Source organism: Aegilops tauschii, chromosome 3 (genome assembly GCF_002575655.3).
Source record: "Aegilops tauschii subsp. strangulata cultivar AL8/78 chromosome 3, Aet v6.0, whole genome shotgun sequence".
Taxonomy (NCBI): domain Eukaryota; kingdom Viridiplantae; phylum Streptophyta; class Magnoliopsida; order Poales; family Poaceae; genus Aegilops; species Aegilops tauschii.
Window position 1 is genome coordinate 420,026,927 of NC_053037.3, and position 9,601 is coordinate 420,036,527.

Consider the following 9,601-nt stretch of genomic DNA (forward strand, 5'->3'; position numbering starts at 1 on the left):
CGTAGCAGCCACGTAAAACTTGCAACAACAAAGTAGAGGACGTCTAACTTGTTTTTGCAGGGCATGTTGTGATGTGATATGGTCAAGACATGATGCTATATTTTATTGTATGAGATGATCATGTTTTGTAACCGAGTTATCGGCAACTGGCAGGAGCCATATGGTTGTCGCTTTATTGTATGCAATGCAATGGCCATGTAATTGTTTTACTTTATCACTAAGAGGTAGCGATAGTCGTAAAAGCAATAGTTGGCGAGACGACAACGATGCTACGATGGAGATCAAGGTGTCGCACCGGTGACGATGGTGATCATGACGGTGCTTCGGAGATGGAGATCACAAGCACAAGATGATGATGGCCATATCATATCACTTATATTGATTGCATGTGATGTTTATCTTTTATGCATCTTATCTTGCTTTGATTGACGGTAGCATTATAAGATGATCTCTCACTAAAATTTCAAGATAAAAGTGTTCTCCCTGAGTATGCACCGTTGCGAAAGTTCTTCGTGCTGAGACACCACGTGATGATCGGGTGTGATAGGCTCTACGTTCAAATACAACGGGTGCAAAACAGTTGCACATGCGGAATACTCAAGTTAAACTTGACGAGCCTAGCATATGCACATATGGCCTCGGAACACTGAGACCGAAAGGTCGAGCGTGAATCATATAGTAGATATGATCAACATAGTGATGTTCACCATTGAAAACTACTCCATTTCACGTGATGATCGGTTATGGTTTAGTTGATTTGGATCACGTAATCACTTAGATGATTAGAGAGATGTCTATCTAAGTGGGAGTTCTTTAGTAATATGATTAATTGAACTTGAATTTATCATGAACTTAGTCCTGATAGTATTTTGCAAATTATGTTGTAGATCAATAGCTCGCGTTGTTGCTTCCCTGTGTTTATTTTTGATATGTTCTTAGAGAAAAATTATGTTGAAAGATGTTAGTAGCAAAGATGCGGATTGGATCCGTGATCTGAGGATTATCCTCATTGCTGCACAGAAGAATTATGTCCTTGATGCACCGCTAGGTGACAGACCTATTGCAGGAGCAGATGCAGACGTTATGAACGTTTGGCTAGCTCAATATGATGACTACTTGATAGTTTAGTGCACCATGCTTAACGGCTTAGAATCGGGACTTCAAAGACATTTTGAACGTCATGGACCATATGAGATGTTCCAGGAGTTGAAGTTAATATTTCAAGCAAATACCCGAGTTGAGAGATATGAAGTCTCCAACAAGTTCTATAGCTAAAAGATGGAGGAGAATAGCTCAAGCAGTGAGCATGTGCTCAGATTGTCTGGGTACTACAATCGCTTGAATCAAGTGGGAGTTGATCTTCCAGATAAAATAGTGATTGACAGAATTCTCTAGTCACCATCACCAAGTTAGTAGAACTTCGTGATGAACTATAGTATGCAAGGGATGACGAAAGTAATTCCCGAGCTCTTCGTGATGCTGAAATCGACGAAGGTAGAAATCAAGAAAAACATCAAGTGTTGATGGTTGACGAGACCACTAGTTTCAAGAAAAGGGCAAAGGGAAGAAGGGGAACTTCAAGAAGAACGGCAAGCAAGTTGCTGCTCAAGTGAAGAAGCCTAAGTCTGGTCCTAAGCCTGAGACTAAGTGCTTCTACTGCAAAGGGACTGGTCACTGGAAGCGGAACTACCCCAAGTATTTGGTGGATAGGAAGGATGGCAAAGTGAACAAAGGTATATTGGATATACATGTTATTGATGTGTACTTTACTAGTGTTTATAGCAACCCCTCGGTATTTGATGTTGGCTCAGTTGTTAAAGAGTAGTAACTCGAAACGGGAGTTGCATAATGAACAGAAACTAGTTAAGGATGAAGTGACGATGTGTATTGGAAGTGGTTCCAAGATTGATATGATGATCATCGCACACTCCCTATACTTTTGTGATTAGTGTTGAACCTAAATAAGTGTTATTTGGTGTTTGCGTTGAGCATGAATATGATTTGATCATGTTTATTGCAATACGGTTATTCATTTAAGTTAGAGAATAATTGTTGTTCTGTTTACATGAATAAAACCTTATATGGTTACACACCCAATGAAAATGGTTCGTTGGATCTCGATCATAGTGATACACATATTCATAATAATGAAGCCAAAAGATGCAAAGTTAATAATGATAGTGCAACTTATTTGTGGCACTGCCGTTTAGGTCATATTGGTGTAAAGCGCATGAAGAAACTCCATACTGATGGGATTTTGGAATCACTTGATTATGAATCACTTGATGCTTGCGAACCGTGCCTCATGGGCAAGATGACTAAAACGCCGTTCTCCGGAACAATGGAGCGAGCAACTGACTTATTGGAAATAATACATACTGATGTATGCGGTCCGATGAGTGTTAAGGCTCGCGGCAAGTATCGTTATTTTCTGACCTTCACAGATGATTTGAGCAGATATGGGTATATCTACTTAATGAAACAGAAGTCTGAAACATTTGAAAAGTTCATATAATTTCAGAGTGAAGTGGAAAATCATCGTAACAAGAAATAAAGTTTCTACGATCTGATCGTGGAGAAGAGTATTTGAGTTACGAGTTTGGCCTTCAGTAAAAACAATGTGAAATAGTTTCACTACTCACGCCACCTGGAACACCACAGTGTAATGGTGTGTCCGAACGTCATGACCGTACTTTATTGGATATAGTGCAATCTATGATGTTTCTTACCGATTTACCACTATAGTTTTGGGGTTATGCATTAGAGACAGCTGCATTCACGTAAAAAAGGGCACCATCTAAATCCGTTTGAGACGACACCGTATGAACTGTGGTTTGGCAAGAAACCAAAGTTGTCGTTTCTTAAAGTTTGGGGTTGCGATGCTTATGTGAAAAAGTTTCATCTTGATAAGCTCAAACCCAAATCGGAGAAATGTGTCTTCATAGGATACCCAAAGGAGACAGTTGGGTACACCTTCTATCACAGATCCGAAGGCAAGACATTCGTTGCTAAGAATGGATCCTTTCTAGAGAAGGAGTTTCTCTCGAAAAAAGTGAGTGGGAGGAAATTAGAACTTGATGAGGTAATTGTACCTGCTCCCTTATTGGAAAGTAGTTCATCGCAGAAACCAGTTTCTGTGACGCCTATACCAATTAGTGAGGAAGTTAATGATGATGATCATGGAACTTCAGATCAAGTTATTACTGAACCTCGTAGGTCAACCAGAGTAAGATCCGCACCAGAGTGGTACGGTAATCCTGTTCTGGAGGTTATGTTACTAGACCATGACGAACCTACGAACTATGAAGAAGCGATGGTGAGCCCAGATTCCGCAAAATGGCTTGAGGCCATGAAATCTGAGATGGGATCCCTGTATGAGAACAAAGTATGGACTTTGATTGACTTGCCCAATGATCGGCGAGCCATAAAAATAAATGGATCTTCAAGAGGAAGGCGGACGCTGATAGTAGTGTTACTATCTACAAAGCTAGACTTGTCGGAAAAAGGTTTTTGCCAAAGTTCAAAGTGTTGAATACGATGAGAGTTTCTCACTCGCAGCGATGCTTAAGTCTGTCCGAATCATGTTAGCAATTGCCGCATTTTATGAAATCTGGCAAATGGATAAACAAAACTGCATTCCTTAATGGATTCATTAAAGAAGAGTTGTATATGATGCAACCAGAAGGTTTTGTCAATCCTAAAGGTGCTAACAAAATATGCAAACTCCAACGATCCATCTATGGACTGGTGCAAGCATCTCGGAGTTGGAATATACGCTTTGATAAGTTGATCAAAGCATATAGTTTTATACAGACTTGCGGTGAAGCCTGTATTTACAAGAAAGTGAGTGGGAGCACTACAACATTTCTGATAAGTATATGTGAATGGCATATTGTTGATCAGAAATAATGTAGAATTATTCTGTAAAGCATAAAGGAGTATTTGAAAGGAGTTTTTCAAAGAAGGACCTCAGTGAAGCTGCTTACATATTGAGCATCAAGATCTATAGAGATAGATCAAGACGCTTGATAAGTTTTTTCAATGAAGTACATACCTTGACAAGATTTTGAAGTATTTTAAAATGGAACAGTCAAAGAAAGAGTTTCTTGCCTGTGTTACAAGGTGTGAAATTGAGTAAGACTCAAAGCCCGACCACGACAGAAGATAGAAAGAGAATGAAAGTCATTCCCTATGCCTCGGCCATAGGTTCTATAAAGTATGCCATGCTGTGTACCAGATCTATTGTATACTCTACACTAATTTTGGCAAGGGAGTACAATAGTGATCTAGGAGTAGATCACTGGACAGCGGTCAAAATTATCCTTACTGGAATAAGGATATGTTTCTCGATTATGGAAGTGACAAAAGGTTCGTCGTAAAGGGTTACGTCGATGCAAGTTTTGACACAGATCTGGATGACTCTAAGTCTCGATCTAGATACATATTGAAAGTGGGAGCAATTAGCTAGAGTAGCTCCGTGCAGAGCATTGTAGACATAGAAATTTGCAAAAATACTTACGGATCTGAATGTGACAGACCCGTTGACTAAAATTATCTCACAAGCAAAACATGATCACACCTTAGTACTCTTTGGGTGTTAATCACATAGCGATGTGAACTAGATTACTGACTCTAGTAAACCCTTTGGGTGTTGGTCACATGACGATGTGAACTATGGGTGTTAATCACATGGTGATGTGAACTATTAATGTTAAATCACATGGCGATGTGAACTAGATTATTGACTCTAGTGCAAGTAGGAGACTGAAGGAAACATGCCCTAGAGGCAATAATAAAGTTATTATTTATTTCCTTATATCATGATAAATGTTTATTATTCATGCTAGAATTGTATTAACCGGAAACTTGATACATGTGTGAATACATAGACAAACATAGTGTCACTAGTATGCCTCTACTTGACTAGCTCGTTTATCAAAGATGGTTATGTTTCCTAGCCATAGACATGAGTTGTCATTTGATTAACGGGATCACATCATTAGGAGAATGATGTGATTGACTTGACCCATTCCGTTAGCTTAGCACTCGATCATTTAGTATGTTGCTATTGCTTTCTTCATGACTTATACATGTTCCTATGACTATGAGATTATGCAACTCCCGTTTACCGGAGGAACACTTTGTGTGCTACCAAACGTCACAACGTAACTGGGTGATTATAAAGGTGCTCTACAGGTGTCTCCAAAGGTACTTGTTGGGTTGGCGTATTTCAAGATTAGGATTTGTCACTCCGATTGTCGGAGAGGTATCTCTGGGCCCACTCAGTAAATACACATCACTATAAGCCTTGCAAGCATTGTAACTAATGAGTTAGTTGCGGGATGATGTATTACGGAACGAGTAAAGAGACTTGCCGGTAACGAGATTGAACTAGGTATCGAGATACCGACGATCGAATCTCGGGCAAGTAACATACCGATGACAAAGGGAACAACATATGTTGTTATGCGGTCTGACCGATAAAGATCTTCGTAGAATATGTGGGAACCAATATGAGCATCCAGGTTCCGCTATTGGTTATTGACCGGAGAGGTGTCTCAGTCATGTCTACATAGTTCTCGAACCCGTAGGGTCCGCACGCTTAACGTTACGATGACAATTATATTATGAGTTTATATGTTTTGATGTACCGAAGGTTGTTCGGAGTCCCGGATGTGATCACGGACATGACGAGGAGTCTCAAAATGGTCGAGACATAAAGATTGATATATTGGAAGCCTATGTTTGGACATCGCAAGTGTTCCGGGTGAAATCGGGATTTTTTCGGAGTACCGGGAGGTTACCGGAACCCCCCCGGTAACTTAATGGGCCTTAGTGGGCCTAGGTGGAAGAGAGGAGAGGAGGCCAGGGCAGGGCCGCGCGCCCCTCCCCCCAGTCCGAATAGGACAAGGAGAGGGGGGCGGCGCCCCCCCCTTCCTTCCTCCCCTCCACATTTTCCCCCTTCCTCTCCTAGTCCAACATGGAAAAGGGGGGGAGTCCTACTCCCGGTAGGAGTAGGACTCCTCCTGGCGCGCCTCTCCTCCTTGGTCGGCGGCCTCCCCCTTGCTCCTTTATATACGGGGGCAGGGGGGCACCTCTAGACACACAATTGATCAACTATCTTTTAGCCGTGTGCGGTGCCCCCCTCCACCATATTACACCTCGATAATATCATAGCGGTGCTTAGGCGAAGCCCTGCGTCGGTAGAACATCATCATTGTCACCACGCCGTCGTGCTGACGAAACTCTCCCTCAATGCTCGGCTGGATCGGAGTTCGAGGGACGTCATCGAGCTGAACGTGTGCTGAACTCGGAGGTGCCGTGCGTTCGGTACTTGATCGGTCGGATCGTGAAGACGTACGACTACATCAACCGCGTTGTGTTAACGCTTCCGCTTTCGGTCTACGAGGGTACGTGGACAACACTCTCCCCTCTCGTTGCTATACATCACCATGATCTTGTGTGTTCGTAGTGTTGGGGAACGTAGCAATAATTCAAAATTTTCTACGCATCACCAAGATCAATCTATGGAGTCATCTAGCAACGAGAGAGAGGAGTGCATCTACATACCCTTGTAGATCGCGAGCGGAAGCGTTCAAGAGAACGGGGTTGATGGAGTCGTACTCGTCTTGATCCAAATCACCGATGATCCTAGCGCCGAACGGACGTTACCTCCGCGTTCAACACACGTACGGAGCAGAAACGTCTCCTCCTTCTTGTCCAGCAAGGGGGGAGGAGAGGTTGATGGAGATCCAGTAGCATGACGGCGTGGTGGTGGAAGTAGCGGGATTCCAACAGGGCTTCGCCAAGCGCTGCGGGAGGAGGGAGATGTGTCACGGGAGGGAGAGGGAGGCGCCAGGGCTTAGGTATTGCTGCCCTCCCTCCCCCCCCACTATATATAGGGCAAAGGGAGAGGGGGGCGCAGCCTTGGCCCTTCCTCCAAGGAAGGGTGCGGCCAGGGAGGAGTCCATCCTCCCCAAGGCACCTCGGAGGTGCCTTCCCCCTTTAGGACTCTCCCTTTCCCTTATCTCTTGGCGCATGGGCCTCTTGGGGCTGGTGCCCTTGGCCCATATAGGCCAAGGCGCACACCCCTACAGCCCATGTGCCCACCCGGGGCTGGTGGACCCCCTTGGTGGACCCCCGGACCCCTTTCAGCACTCCCGGTACAATACCGATAATGCGCGAAACCTTTCCGGCGACCAAAATAAGACTTCCCATATATAAATCTTTACCTCCGGACCATTCTGGAACTCCTCGTGACGTCTGGGATCTCATCCGGGACTCCGAACAACTTTCGGGTTACCGCATACTAATATCTCTACAACCCTAGCGTCACCGAACCTTAAGTGTGTAGACCCTACGGGTTCGGGAGACACACAGACATGACCGAGACGACTCTCCGGTCAATAACCAACAGCGGGATCTGGATACCCATGTTGGCTCCCACATGCTCCTCGATGATCTCATCGGATGAACCACGATGTCGAGGATTCAATCAATCCCATATACAATTCCCTTTGTCAATCGGTACGTTACTTGCCCGAGATTCGATCGTCGGTATCCCAATACCTCGTTCAATCTCGTTACCGGCAAGTCACTTTACTCGTTCCGTAACGCATGATCCCGTGGCTAACTCCTTAGTCACATTGATCTCATTATGATGATGCATTACCGAGTAGGCCCAGAGATACCTCTCCGTCATACGGAGTGACAAATCCCAGTCTCGATTCGTGCCAACCCAACAGACACTTTCGGAGATACCTGTAATGCACCTTTATAGCCACCCAGTTATGTTGTGACATTTGGTACACCCAAAGCATTCCTACGGTATCCGGGAGTTGCACAATCTCATGGTCTAAGGAAATGATACTTGACATTAGAAAAGCTCTTAGCAAACGAACTACACGATCTTGTGCTATGCTTAGGATTGGGTCTTGTCCATCACATCATTCTCCTAATGATGTGATCCCGTTATCAATGACATCCAATGTCCATGGTCAGGAAACCATAACCATCTATTGATCAACGAGCTAGTCAACTAGAGGCTTACTAGGGACATGTTATGGTCTATGTATTCACACATGTATTACGGTTTCTAGTTAATACAATTATAGCATGAACAATAGACAATTATCTTGAACAAGGAAATACAATAATAACCATTTGATTATTGCCTCTAGGGCATATTTCCAACAGTCTCCCACTTGCACTAGAGTCAATAATCTAGTTCACATCGCCATGTGATTAACACTCATAGTCCACATCGCTATGTGACTACACCTAAAGAGTTTACTAGGGTTTGATCATGTTCTGCTTGTGAGAGAGGTTTTAGTCAACGGGTCTGTAACATTCAGATCCGTGTGTGCTTTACAAATCTCTATGTCATCTTGTAGATGTACCTACCACGCGCTACTTGGAGCTATTCCAAATAACTGCTCTACTATACGAATCCGGTTTACTACTCAGAGTCATCCGGATTAGTGTCAAAGTTTGCATCGACGTAACCCTTTACGACGAACTCTTTTACCACCTCCATAATCGAGAAAATTCCTTAGTCCACTAGATACTAAGGATAAGTTCGACCGCTGTCATGTGATCCATTCCCGGATCACTATTGTACCCCTTGACTAACTCATGGCAAGGCACACTTCAGGTGCGGTACACAGCATAGCATACTGTAGAGCCTACGTCTAAAGCATAGGGGACGACCTTCGTCCTTTCTCTCTCTTCTGCCGTGGTCAAGTCTTGAGTCTTACTCAATACTCACACCTTGTAACACAGCCAAGAACTCCTTTGTTGATCTATTTTGAACTCCTTCAAAATCCTGTCACGGTATGTATTCATTTGAAAGTACTATTAAGCGTTTTCCATTCAGATCTTGATGCTCAATGTTCAAGTAGCTTAATCCAGGTTTTCCATTGAAAAACACTTTTCAAATAACCCTGTATGCCTTCCAGAAATTCTACATCATTTCTGATCAACAATATGTCAACAACATATACTCATCAGAAATTCTATAGTGCTCCCACTCACTTCTTTGGAAATACAAGTTTCTCATAAACTTTGTATAAACCCAAAATCTTTGATCATCTCATCAAAGCGTACATTCCAACTCCGAGATGCTTACTGCAGTCCTTAGAAGGATTGTTGGAGCTTTGCATACTTGTCAGCATCTTTCAGGATTGACAAAACCTTCTGGTTGTATCACATACAACCTTTCCTCAAGAAAATCGTCAAGGAAACAATGTTTTGACATCCTATCTGCAAGATTTCATAAATAATGCAGTAACTACTAATATAATTCCAACAGACTCTTAGCATCGCTACGAGTGAGAAAGTCTCATCGCAGTCAACTCCTTGAACTTGTCGGAAAACATCTTAACGACAAGTCGAGCTTTCTTAATGGTGACACTTACCATCATTGTCTGTCTTCCTTTTAAAATCCATCTGCACCCAACAGCCTTACGACCATCAAGTAGTTCTTCCAAAGTCTATACTTTGTTTTTATACATGGATCCTCTCGGTTTTATGGCCTCAAGCCATTCGTCGGAATCCGGGCCCACCATCGCTTCTCCATAGCTCGTAGGTTCATTGTTGTCTA